Raw genomic sequence first — 13,246 nt, forward strand, 5'->3', positions numbered from 1 at the left:
TGCCTGATGAATGAACGAATGTATTCCTTTGGTGTGTGTTTCTCCCTAGACTTTTTCCCCCTGCAAATATACATATTTCACATGCTTGGGATAGTCCTACATGGCCTGGAATATAAGTAACTCAAATTTCCCTAGAGCACACTTAGTTGCCCACTTGAGAAGCAGTTGAATTCCAAATCCATAGAGCTTCCAATCATCTGACTTTTGAGGTTCTTATTTGAAATCACCGTTTTCTCTGTCAACTAGAACCTTCAATTAGTGCTTGATCAGATTCTCCAGCAGTGGTAGAGTTCCCAGGGTCTGGGAGGCCATGACTGACTGATGGCCTTTAACTGCCCTCCCTTTCTGCTGCTCACCTCTTTGAGGCACCTGCTTCCAATGTAATATATATATATAATATAAAAATATATAAAATATATAACAACATATATAAATATATAACATATATTTTAATATATAAATATATATATTTTAATATATATAAATATATATTTTAATATATATATATATTTTTTATATATATATATTTTTAGACGGAGTCTTGCTCTGTCACCCAGGCTGGACTGCAGTGGCACCATCTCGGCTGACTGCAACCTCTGCCTCGCAGGTTCAAGCGATTCTCCTACCTCAGGCTCCCGAGTAGCTAGGATTACAGGAGTGCACCACCACACCTGGCTAATTTTTGTATTTTTAGTAGAGACAGCGCTTCACCATGCTGGCCAGGCTGGTCTTGAACGCCTGACCTCAAGTGATCGGCCCACTTTGGCCTCCCAAAGTACTGGGATTACAGGCATGAGCAACCATGCCCAGCCAAATTTTTAGATTTTTCAGGATGATTAAGACAGATCATTTCTAACACACCCTCCAAATTTGGCAAACTGTTTTCCCCTGGGTATAATAAAAGGCCAACAAATAAAAGGAGCTCCCACCTCCAGGTTAGTTTCCCTGGCAAAAGTGGGAGCTCCTGTGGCAGGGACAGTGTAACTTGTGCCCGCTTCCCCACTCCAGAAGTATTCGGTGACCACGCCTGCCTCAATCTTGGCAGGCCCAAGGCCACGGCTCAAGGGCGCTCAAGGACCTCACATTCAGGTCAGGCAAACAGGCAGGTCGGGAAATGTTCTCTGGACCGTCCTTCATACACCCCATGTTGGTAGTGAAGTCTCTGGAAGAAACTTGGCCCAGATCTGGCGGCGGAGCCCCATGAGGCCCACTACCCTGAGGGGACCGCATGTGGCGAGCGGTGTAGCTCTCCCGCAGGTCAACAGCTGAAACAGGGAGGCCAGGAGTAGAGTCTTCTCAGGACCCGAAGGCGGTGGCTGGGCGGGGCTCCACTCCTGAACACCGCCTACCCTGACACGCCCAGAGCGGGTGGGGCGCGCGGGACTGCAGCATCCCCGCCACGTCGCGCGCAGCCAAGTAGGTGCTTCGCCACCTCGCGGTCTTGCGCCCTGGAGAGAGTGAGCACCCGGACCTGGGCGACGGGAGCCCTAGGGCGCGAACGAGTGTCTGGAACCCGGTTTCAAGCCGTTGAGGGCGCACGAGTCCTAGGGTCCCATGCGCGTTTCGCGTTTTCGAGCAGCGCGTACTTCCTCTCTTGGTTATAAAAGTGGGAAAAGTGCAACGACTGCGGAATGCGGAGGAGGCCGGAGCCCGGTGCCCGGTGCAGGCGGTGTGCGCAATTTGCCCTCTGCCGGCCCGTGTGTTTCCTTGCAGATCGCGAGGTAGAGTATGCCCGTTCTCTGTCAGAGGCTTACGGGTTTCCAGCCAAAGCACTGCTCACCTTTCCAGTGCGTCTGGCCTACGTCTCCCCATTCGGAGTGTAACCAGGCCCCTTGAGATTTAAGTGCTCTGGCATTTTTCTCTGGCATTTTTAGTAACTGAGGTATTGAAAATTCCGTTTGGTGTTTTGGGTTTTTTTTTTTTTTTTTTCTGTTTTGCTTTATTTTTTGAGGCCAAGTCTCGCTCTGCCGCCCGGAATGGAATGCAGTGGTATGATCTCGGCTTACTGCAACCTCCACCTTCCAAGTTCAAGTGATTCTCTTGGCTCAACCTCCCAAGTAGCTAGGATTACAGGCATGCACCACCACGACTGGCTAATTTTTGTATTTTTAGTAGAGTCGGGGTTTCACCATGTTGGCCAGGCTGGTCTCCAACTCCTGACCTCAAAATGATCTGCAGGCCTCGGCCTCCCAAAGTGCTGGAATTCCAGACGTGAGCCACCGCACCCGGCCATAGTGAAAATTCTGATCAGGCCCTTGCTTGCATGCACATAGTAAGCGCTCGTGTTTTGCCCAATATCTCTTGTTCCCACAATATAATTATAAACTGCTGATGTCCTGTTTCTTTGTCTAGCAGGAGAGAGAACTTTCAGGATCATGAAAATATTTTGCAGAAGGAATGAATGCCATTAAGGACTTTTCGACCAGCTGCTGGCACCTATAAGTCTGGTTGCTCAAAGTTTTATCTGAGACTGTAGAGGCACAGACTTTTCCCCTATCTTCCTGGCAACTCTCCCTCCTTTACACCCTACCCCATAAAAACGCCTGCTGTCATCTCTTTGTTAAGCTGCAGTTGAGAGATCTTTCTCTTCTGCTTTCTTGCTTTGGCCCAGTTGAACAATCCTTTCTCTATCTCCAAGCACCTGTGTCTTAGCATTTGGCTTCAGCTCTGCATCAGGTACATGAGCCTGAATTTGGGGTTACATAACATTAGTGTGACACTTGGGGAAATTGCCAAATTGACCTTTGGAAAGGTTGGACCAGAATGTAGCTTTCTGGACTCCTCCCAGAACTTCCTCTTTATAACTAATCTTTGTTAGTTTAGAAGTTGGAAAGGTGGCATCTCACGGTTGCTTTTCTTTACAGACTAGTGAGGTTGGGCATGTATTCCTTTTAACCAACAACACTAGTTGAGCATTTGCTTTCAGCCAGGAATTGAGCTGGGGAGGCAGCTGAGTCCTGGTCCCTGCCCTTGGGGGAGTTCACTGTCTCCACATGAAGATAGCAAGTGTTAAGGTGGATGCAACAACCTGAATAGAGTGTCAGCCCTGAGGGTACAGAGGATGAAATAGTTATCTCTACAAGGAAGGAAGGCAGGGGTCAGGATAGGTGTTACAAAGGAAGTGATAATTTGAGTGAAATTTTTTTTTAGTTTACTAGTTTCTAAAATTATAAATGAACTACATGCTAATTTACATACTGAAATTAACCATAAAAGTCCATGAAAGTATTGTTAACATCTTTACTCAAATACAGGATTTAATCTAAAAACATAAATGCCCACAGTTATCACTGCACAAATGAGAGACTACTTGCTACAGATGTTTTTACACAAGGATCATAACTTCTCAAACAGGATTTATTGTAAAAAGTAAAAGAACACTTTTGTGTTTTTTTTGAGATGGAGTCTTGGTCTGTTGCCCAGGCTGGAGTACAGTGATGCGATCTTGGCTCACAGAAAACCTTCGCCTCCCGGGTTCAAGCAATTCTCCTGCCTCAGCCTCCCAAGTAGTTGGGACTACAGGCATGCACCACCACACCTGGCTAAATTTTTGTATTTTTAGTAGAGATGGGGTTTTGCCGCATGGGTCAGCCTGGTCTTGAACTCCTGACCTCAGGTGATCTGCCCACCTCGGCCTCCGAAAGTGCTGGGATTACAGGTGTGAGCTGCCACTCCCAGCCCAGAACACACTTTTTCTTACCAACTACTATTTTAAATGTGTTAGCAATTCCATAAAATATAGTTTCCTCACCATCATTCCCCAAATCTGAACTAATTCTGTTGGTTAGATTCCTATGTGGAATAACATTCAAGTTTGGTCTTGGTGTATCACAATACAGGACTGATTTTAAATACTCAAAATTACTTGGTTTTCTGGTTTCCAATAGCTTTGGCATTTATCTGCATTTCTCAAGCAAGGAAACATCTTTCTAGTTCATGTTTATTTTCATTTTGTAGTGTGTGTGTGTGCCTGTGTCATGGCACCCTTTGTTAGAGAAGAGCCCCAACCTCCTAGAGAATACCAAGAAATAGCAAGACTCCAAAGGAGATGACTAAGCAAGAAAGCAGGTTCACCTGCCACAACTCCATTGGTAACAATGTAGATGAAATTTGGTGGATCAGATGAAGCAATTTATTATTCAATACAGCATACAGTGGAAGTATCAGCATGGTATAGCACTGGTTGGCCTGTCCTCAAGTCCTATGGAGTAAATGCAATGGGCCCGGACAGTGGTTGCACATGCAGCAATTTGCACCACAACTGAGGGATCCAGGGCCAAGGGCCTAACATCTTTTGTAGCAAGTGGCAAACAAACCAGCCTCCTTCCCTGAGGGAGTGAGCTGTTGCATGGTAGTTATGCTGTGGTCATCTTAACCTACTTAAATACCAATGTGACTAGCTAGAAATGGTTCAGTATTAGAGGAAAGTTAGGCCTTGTGTTTGGCATACTTAGCAAGCACATGCAGAGATGCTCAAGGCCACAGCAGACTGCCTTTCCCAATAGAAGTCAAGGCCTGTCATCATCTGACTCTAGCTTATCTCTGCAGTATCATCTCATGCAATTTTTTTTAATGCTCTAAGTTTTTTTTTTTTTTTTTTTTTAATCATTCTGGACTATTCACCAAGGCCACTTTAGCTGTTGTATTCTTCTAGCTACCGATTCTCTCCTCTTATCTCCTGCCACACAGTAAGATTCCTGAGCACAGACAGTAACTCCTCAATAAATATAAGGCTGAAAGGGCCTGAAATTGTGACAACTACATAAGAAAACTGTGTGTCATGATGTTATTAAGGGACTATATTCATTGAATGCCTTCTATATACAAGGACCAGGCATAGATGGATCCATGGAAAAGCTTGATATATCTTTATCAGTCAAAGCCTCATCAGGAGACAAACCATGCTCATTTGAATAGAGACAGTTTAATATATGAGGAATTATTAGCTATAACAGGGTATTGGAATAAAGAAGCACTGGCTAATAAGAACTAGAGAGCTTTAAAGAGTATGACAATAGCAGATATAAGGAACAGCTGCTACTCTAATGCTGTGATAGAGTTCCCAAGGAGGAGCCTCTCGCCTCCAGCCAGGGCTGATTGAGACCCTTTTGAAGAGAGTACGGCTATGGCTCATTAAATGGCAAGAAGTCATTGGGAATCTGCCAGTGGAACTTCCCATAAATCCACCCTCTAGAATTTTCTGGTACTTTTAGGTTGCTGAGGAACCGTATTCATGGGGAGGAGTCTCCTGGAAGCCTCTGCTATAAAACCGCCCAATAGGGTGCTAAGGAATATTGCTGGCTGCCAAGTGTTTGTGGCCACCAATCAAAGCGGGAACAGATGCTGGAGAAGGTGCTGTGCTGCAGAAGTGTGCCAGTGAGCACAATGAGACCAGGAAGCAAAACCTCCTGAAATGGCTCTTCAGGGCCTTCTACCTATAAAGCATATCATCACAAAAGAGAATAAAGGAAAAAAAAATGTAAGGCTCAGATCCATTTTCTCAGAGCAGGCAGTGAAGGATGAATTTGGACCTGAGAGACAATACATTGATAACTGGCACAAGGTCTCATGAGGTTGTGTATTAGTCCATTTTCATGCTGTTGATAAAGACATATCTAAGACTGGGAAGAAAAAGAGGTTTAATGGGCTTACAGTTCCACATGGCAGGGGAGGCCTCACAATCATGGCGGAAGGCAAGGAGGAGCAAGTCACATCTTATGGTGGCAGGCAAAGAGAGCTTGTGCAGAGAGACTCCTGTTTTTAAAACCATCCGATCTTGTGAGACTTACTCAGCATTCTGAGAACAGCACAGGAAAGATCTACCCCATAATTCAATCACCTCCTACCAGGTTCCTCCCATGACAGATGGGAATTATGGGAGTTAAAATTCAAGGTGAGATTTATGTGGGGTCACAACCAAACCAGATCAGGTGGTAATATCAAACTCATCAGTAATAGCAATAAGGTAGAGTCTGCCCATTCCCAGATGGCTTCGCTGGTGAATTATACCGAACATTTAAATAAGAATCAATACCAGTTATCACAAACTCTTACAAAAAACAGAAGAGGGGGGAACACATCCCAATTCACTTGATGAGGCCAGTATTACCCTGATATCAAAACTAAAGACATCATAGGAAAAGGAAACTACAGATCAATATCCTTTATGAATACAGACACAGAAATCTTCAATAAAACACTAGCAAACTGAATCCAGCAACATATAGAAAGGACTGTATACTGTGACCAAGTAGAATTAATCCCAAGTATGCAAGGTCTTTTAACATCTGAAATCAATTAATGTATTATGCCATCTCAAAGGATGCAGAAAAAGCATTTGAGAAAGTCTAACACCCTGTCATGATTTAAAAACAAAAACAAAACCAAACCTCAATAACTAGGATTAGAAAGGAACCTCCTCCATTTGATAAAAGACGTCTATGAAAAACCCACAGATAACACTTAATAGTGAAAGACTGAAAGCTTTGCACTTAAGATCAGGAATAAGACAAGGAAGTCTGCTCTTGCCATTTCCATTCAACATTATACTGGGGGTTCTGTCCAGGGTAATTTGGTAAGTAAAAGCAATAAAGATATCTAGATAGGAAAAGAAAAATTAAAACCATCTATATTTGCACATGATGTGATCTGGTATATAGAAAATCCTAAGATACCCACCCCTCCAACCCCCCCACATGCAAACATTGGAACTAACACTAACAAGTTCAGCAAGCTTGCAGGATATACAAAAATTAATTATATTTCTGTACCCTTGAAATGAACAACCCCAAAATAAAACTTTAAAAATAACTCCACTATATAGCATCAAAGAAAAGAAAATATTTGGGAATTAATTCAACAAAAGAAATGTCAAACTTTTTTTTTTTTTAGTTTTGTAGAGATGGAGGTCTCACTATGTTGCTCAGCCTGATTTTGAACTTTTGGGCTCAAGCAATCCTCACATTCAGCCTCCCAAAGTGTTGGGATTACAGGCGTGAGCCATTGTGCCTGGTCAGAAACTTAAACTCTGAAAACTACAAAGTATTGTTAAAGGAAATTAACAAAGATCTAAATAATTGAAAAGGCACCCCACCCCATTTTCATGGTTCAGATGATTTAATATTATTAATGGGAGGTCATGGCAGGATGACTGTTTGAGCCCAGGAGTTCCTGACCACCCTAGGCAACAAAGTGAGACTACATCTCCACAAAAAATAATAATTTTAAAAAATATTGCTAAGATAACACTATTCCCAAAATTGAAATACAGATTCAATCCAATTTTTCTCAGAATTCCAACTGCCTTCATTGCAAAAAAATGACAAATTGCTCCTAAAGTTTGTATGGAAATTCAAGAGACTCAGAATAGCCAAAACAATCTTGAAGAAGAACAAAGTTCTTCTTTTGTCAGAACAAAAGAACTTATATTTCTGATTGCAAAACTTGCTACAAGGCTACAGTAATCAAGACAATGTTGTATAGGTATAAGGATAGACACAGATTAATGAAATGGAATTGAGATACAGAAATAACCCATCATCTTCAGCTAAAAGTTGAGAGATGGGAAAAAATATTTTTTAAAAACCCTTCATGCTTATGATTAGCTGATTTTTGAGAGAGGTGCCAAGACAATTCAATGGGGAAAGAATAATGTTTTCAATAAATGGTGTAGGCACAACTGGATATACACATGCAAAAGAATGAAGTTGGACCCCTATCTTAAACTATATACAAACATTAAATGATTGAAAGGCCTAAATCTCAGAACTAAAATTATAAAACTCTTAGAAGAAAATACAGAGGCAAATCTTTGTGACCTTGGATTTGACAGTGGTTTCTTAGATGTTATACCACCAAAATCACATTCAGGAAAAAATAGAAAAATCTGACTTTATCAAAATTAGAACAGATAACTCACTATTCAGGAGAAAAGATTTTAAAATTATATGTCTGATAAGGGACATGTATCTAGGATATATAAAGAACTTTACAACTCAATAATAAAAAGATAGATGACCCAATTTAAAGGTGGGCCAAGGATCCAAATAGACATTTATTCAAAGAAGATATATGAACAACCAATAAGCATATGCAAAGATACTCAGTATCATTAGTCATCTGGGAAATTCAAATTAAATTACAATGAGATATCACTTCACCTCCACTAGGATGGCTACAATAAAAAAGACAGATTATAACCAGTATTGTTGTGGATATAGAAATTTCAGAACCCTCATCTTGCTGGTAGAATTGTAAAATGGTACAGCCACTTTGAAAACTGAAAAACAGTTTTGCAACTTCTTAAACATAAAGTTTGCATTGTTTATACTTCTGGCTATTAATCATTATGCTATGAACATTCATGTCTAAATTTTTGTGTAAACATAAGCTTTCAGTTTTCTTGGGTATATCCTAGAAGTGGAATTGTCTGCCTACCTTTCTTTCTTTCTCCCCTTCCCTTCCCTTCCCATAGCTCACTTCCTAATAGCCAAAAGTATAAATAATGCAAACATGAAGTTACCATATAACATGGCAATTCCAGCCAGGGGCCTGGTGGCTCATGCCTGTAATCCCAGCACTGTAGAAGGCTGGGCAGGATGATCACTTGAGCCCAGGAGTTTGAGACCAGCCTGAGTAACAGAGACCCCATCTCTGAAAAGAGAAGGGAAGAGAGGGGAAGGGAGGGGAAGAGAGGGGAGGGTAGGGCAGAAGGGAGGTGGGAGGGGAGGGCAGAAGGGAGGTGGGAGGAGAGGGGAGGGGAGGGGAGGGGAGGGGAGGGGAGGGAGAAAGAAAGAAAGGCAGGCAGACAATTCCACTTCTAGGATATACCCAAGAAAACTGAAAGCTTATGTTTCCACAAAACCTTAGACATGAATGTTCACAGCATAATGATTAATAGCCAAAAGTATAAATAATGCAAATGTCCGGCAACTGATAAGTGAATAAACAAAGCATGGTATATCATACAATAGAATATTATTTAAACCTAAAAGGAACTAAATGCTAATATGTACTACAATGTAAAATTGATCTAAAAAATATGCTAAGTAAAAGGCCACATATTGTATTATTCCATTTATATGAAATGCCTTCAAACCATAGAGACACAAAGTTGCTATTTAGTTGCCAGAGGCTGGAGAGACGGGGCAATGGGAGTTATTGTTTCATGGGTACAGAGTTTCAGTCTGGAAAGACGAAAACGTTCTGGATATGGATGGTGGTGACGGATGCACAACAATGTGAATGTACCTAATATCACTGAACTGTATACCTTAAAATGATTAAAATGGTAAATTTTATGTTTGTATATATTTTACCATAATAAAGAATTATTTTCACAGAAAAAGGGGAGAGAGAGAGAAAGAGAGATGAATTGAATGTGGCAAAAACCTAATAATGGAATCTGGATGATGGGCATACAGTTATATTTTTAATACTCTTCTCTCTAATTTTGTTTGAAAATTTTTCATAACTAAAAACATAATATGGAGACAGGCAAAATAGATACCTTCTTGATGACAATTCAGCCTGATGGGGCAAATATATGGAAAAACTTGTTGCAAAACAAACAACAAACACAGCTTCGACCATGCCTTTCTCCTGCCTGAACGCCTTCCAAGAGCATCATATCACCTACAGGGAAAAAACTAAGACTCTCTGTGACCCTCTCCTCTGCTCACCCTGCACCTCATTCTGTTTCTCCCTGACTTCCATTTCTTGAGCAACACCAAATCCCTTGTAAATTTACCAAACATGCCCTTATCTGTGCCATTCTTCATGCCTTGTATGCACCCTGCTTAACAATCCAGTCTCCCTCCCTCTGCTTAACCTCTCCTTAAAAACTGGCTTGATCACCAGCTCCTCCAAGGAGTATCTTCTGACCCTCTGTTGAACTGTCCCTCATCTGTGTTTCCATAGCTCACTGTCCATAATTTATCATAGCATCAAACACACCAGATTGAAACTACCAAATTTGTGCAAATGCACATACACACTCAGATCCCAAGAACCTAGAAACCAGTGTATCAAAGGCATTGTGTGAACTCTGTGAAGGAGTTTCTGTACCAGGAAAAGCTCCACTAACTTAAACTTGCTAGGTGTTTCTCCAGCTTTATGAACATTTAATGTCACATATCCCTGCAGAGACCACTTAAAAGTTTACCTTTGCTCTAGGCTGAAAACAGTATACCTGAGGAAAAACAGTAACATGACTTACACCTTTGAAAATATCCACTTTTAGTTTTCACCTAAATAGTGCAGGTAATTTTGAGTCTACAAGGCTTCTGAAAAACAGCAGTGGATGCCAGGTGCTTGGGGGTGGGGATTGGGGGGTGGAAACGGGACTTCATGCCTAAGGATACGAAGCTTCAGTCTGAGAAGACGGGAAAATTCCTACCCATTGCCACCCTCCAGTTCCCATCCGAAAAGACAACCACCTTCATCTACAGCAATTTTATCTGATTTTTTTTTTTTCTTTGAGACAGTGTCTTGCTCTGTCACCCAGGCTGCAGTGCAGTGGCTGGATTTCAGCTCACTGCAAGCTCCGCCTCCCAGGTTTATGCCATTCTCCTGCCTCAGCCTCCCTAGTAGCTGGGACTACAGGTGCCCGCCACCTCGCCCGGCAATTTTTTTTTTGTATTTTTTTAGTAGAGACGGGGTTTCACCGGGTTAGCCAGGATGGTCTTGATCTCCTGACCTCGTGATCCGCCTGTCTAGGCCTCCCAAAGTGCTGGGATTACAGGTTTGAGCCACCGCGCCCGGCCTTATCTGATATTTTACCTCAGTGTTTAAATATAATACACTGATACTGCTTGATTTCTTAATTTTAAGAGAATGTGTTGACTTCCTGACAAGGTAGATGTGGTTTTGGCTCTTCCTATTTCCACACTCTTCATCCTTCCCTTTCCACGCTTTGCTAACACATGGCATAGTTACAGCAGAATTTCTGGTTAAATCAGAAGCCATTTTTTACAATATTACCAGTGCAAATATTGTTATCTGCCTTGACAGATTGTACATTTTACACAATCCTTTATTTTTCATGGAGTTGGTGATTGCCTCATTTCAGTTCGTTGCTTGTTATTCTATATACTTTGTTAATTTTTTCTACTACTCTGGCATTGCAGTCTTTTGCCTCACCTTAATAGATTCCAAACTTCCATTTCCATTTTTCCTCTGGAGACTTCCCACTCTGTGCTCCTCCCACTTTGGGGGCACTGCTCTTCAGGCCTGCTGCACAGCTGTCTTTTTGTTAATTGTGGTAAAATATGCCTGACAACATTTATCTTAACCATTTTTACTTGTACATTCAGTACATACATAGTGTTAAGTACATTCATACTGTTGTGCAACCATCACCACCATCCATCTCCAGAACTCTTCTCATCTTGCAAAACTGAACTTCTGTACCCATGAAACAATAATTCCCCATCCCCACCTCACCCTAGTTCCGGCATCCACCATTCTTCTTTCTGTCTCTGTGAATTTGACAACTCTAGGTACTGCATAGAAGTGGAACCATACAGTATATATGTCCTTTTGTGACTGGCTGATTTCACTTGGCATAATGTTCTCAAGGTTCATACATGTTGCAGCATGTGTCATATTTCCTCCCTTTTTGTACACCTGTCTTTTGTACCTTCCTGCACTGCTGTCCTTCTTAGATCCACTTAGATCACTTTTATTCCACTTTCTTGCTTTACCTGTCCATTTTGCTAGAGGTCCATAACTTCAGGTATCTTCTTAAATAAAGAGAATATGAGGCCAGGCACAGTGGCTCACGCCTGTAAAACAGAGTGACTCTGTCTTTTCTCAAAGATCTACTCATGGCCACACAAGGCATCTCCTTGCTGTGTTAGGTATATCGTCCTATGTCCTATTTCTTGTGGCATCATTGAGCCTACAGCAGGCCTCATTTTGAACTTCCATATGTGGCATTTTTTGAAAAATCTGTAGCTGTGGCAATACTGAGCTTGCATTTCCTCATAGTAGCCAAGTTATGGCTGCCCCCAGTAAAGGGAGATTTAGAGACAATGCTTGCAAAGTTCCTACCAATAAGCCTGGTGAAGCACTTACTCAACAAATAGAAGTTGTTCTTTTTTATGGGATTACAGTTATTCAAAGGTTCAGAATTTAAAAGTGTTCAGAAGAAAAGGGGAGCTAGAGCTGATATTTGTAGATTGGCTTGAATTTTTTTTTTTTTTTTTTAAATACTATTGAGTTGCCATCCTTGGCAAGGAGCTTGTATGTACAGTGATAGCTGTAGATCCAAGCCAATCTACAAATGTGTGTATAGCACCTGGTTATGAGCATGGAACCTGGACCTAGATTGCCTGGATTTGACTACTGGCTTTATCACTCTCAGGCTGACTTTTTTGTGTCTGTGTTTTCTCATCTCTAAAATGGGGATAATAATCATACCAACATATCTTGAGTTTTGAGTTAATATATATGAACCAGCTTAGCATAGTATTAGGCACATACTAAACACTATATGAATGTTTGCTTATTATTTTTCAATAAGTTTATATGATAGGATCTCTTTACTCAGCATAATATTAGGCACATACTAAACATTATATGAATGTTTGCTTTTTATTTTTCAATAAGCTTATATGATAGGATCACTTACTCCTTGAGTACATTGTTTTCTTTGGGCTACAGAAGGCTCCCTGGTTGAAAGGACACATGTGTTTTCTTGGTTGTCATTCCGATTCTTTTTTTTTTTTGAGATGGGGTCTTACTCTGTTGCTTAGGCTGAAGTGTAGTGGGGTGATCATAGTTCGTTGTAACCTTGAACTCCTGGGCTCAAGGGATCCTCCTGGCTCAGCCTTATGAGCAGCTAGGACTACAACCATGCATCACCACAATGGAATGATTTTGTTATTTTTCATAGACAGACAGAGTTTCATGATGTTGCCCAGGCTGGTCTCAAACTCCTTGCCCTCAAAGGATCTTCCTGCCGCTTGAGCTTGGGAGGTTGAGGCTGCAGTGAGCCACGACTGTATTACTACACTCGACAATGGTCAACAGAGTGAGACCCTGGGAAAAAAAAGATCCTCCTACCTTGGCCTCCCAAAGCACTGAGATTACAGGTGTGAGCTACTGTGCCTGGCCCTTGATTCTTCTTGTCAGTGCATGAATCCTGGTTCAGGTATTGTGAAATCAAGTGATCATCCCACAGGAAACTGAAACTGAAACTGAGCCATCATTCTGGTACCTCAAGGACTCTGCAGGAAGACCCGAG

At 41.7% G+C, this 13,246-nt stretch overlaps 1 protein-coding gene across 1 annotated transcript in view; it reads left to right on the forward strand.

The window, feature by feature from the left end:
- Nucleotides 1-6,348, forward strand: part of TRMT10B (tRNA methyltransferase 10B) — a 38,218-nt gene extending 31,870 nt beyond the window's left edge. The window contains exon 10 of the mRNA XM_007968681.3: nt 2,356-6,348. The gene's annotated coding sequence lies outside the window, so the exon portion shown is untranslated. The remainder of the gene's footprint in view (nt 1-2,355) is intronic.
- The last annotated feature ends 6,898 nt before the right edge of the window (nt 6,349-13,246 follow it).

This window comes from Chlorocebus sabaeus, chromosome 12, assembly GCF_047675955.1.
Source record: "Chlorocebus sabaeus isolate Y175 chromosome 12, mChlSab1.0.hap1, whole genome shotgun sequence".
NCBI lineage: Eukaryota > Metazoa > Chordata > Mammalia > Primates > Cercopithecidae > Chlorocebus > Chlorocebus sabaeus.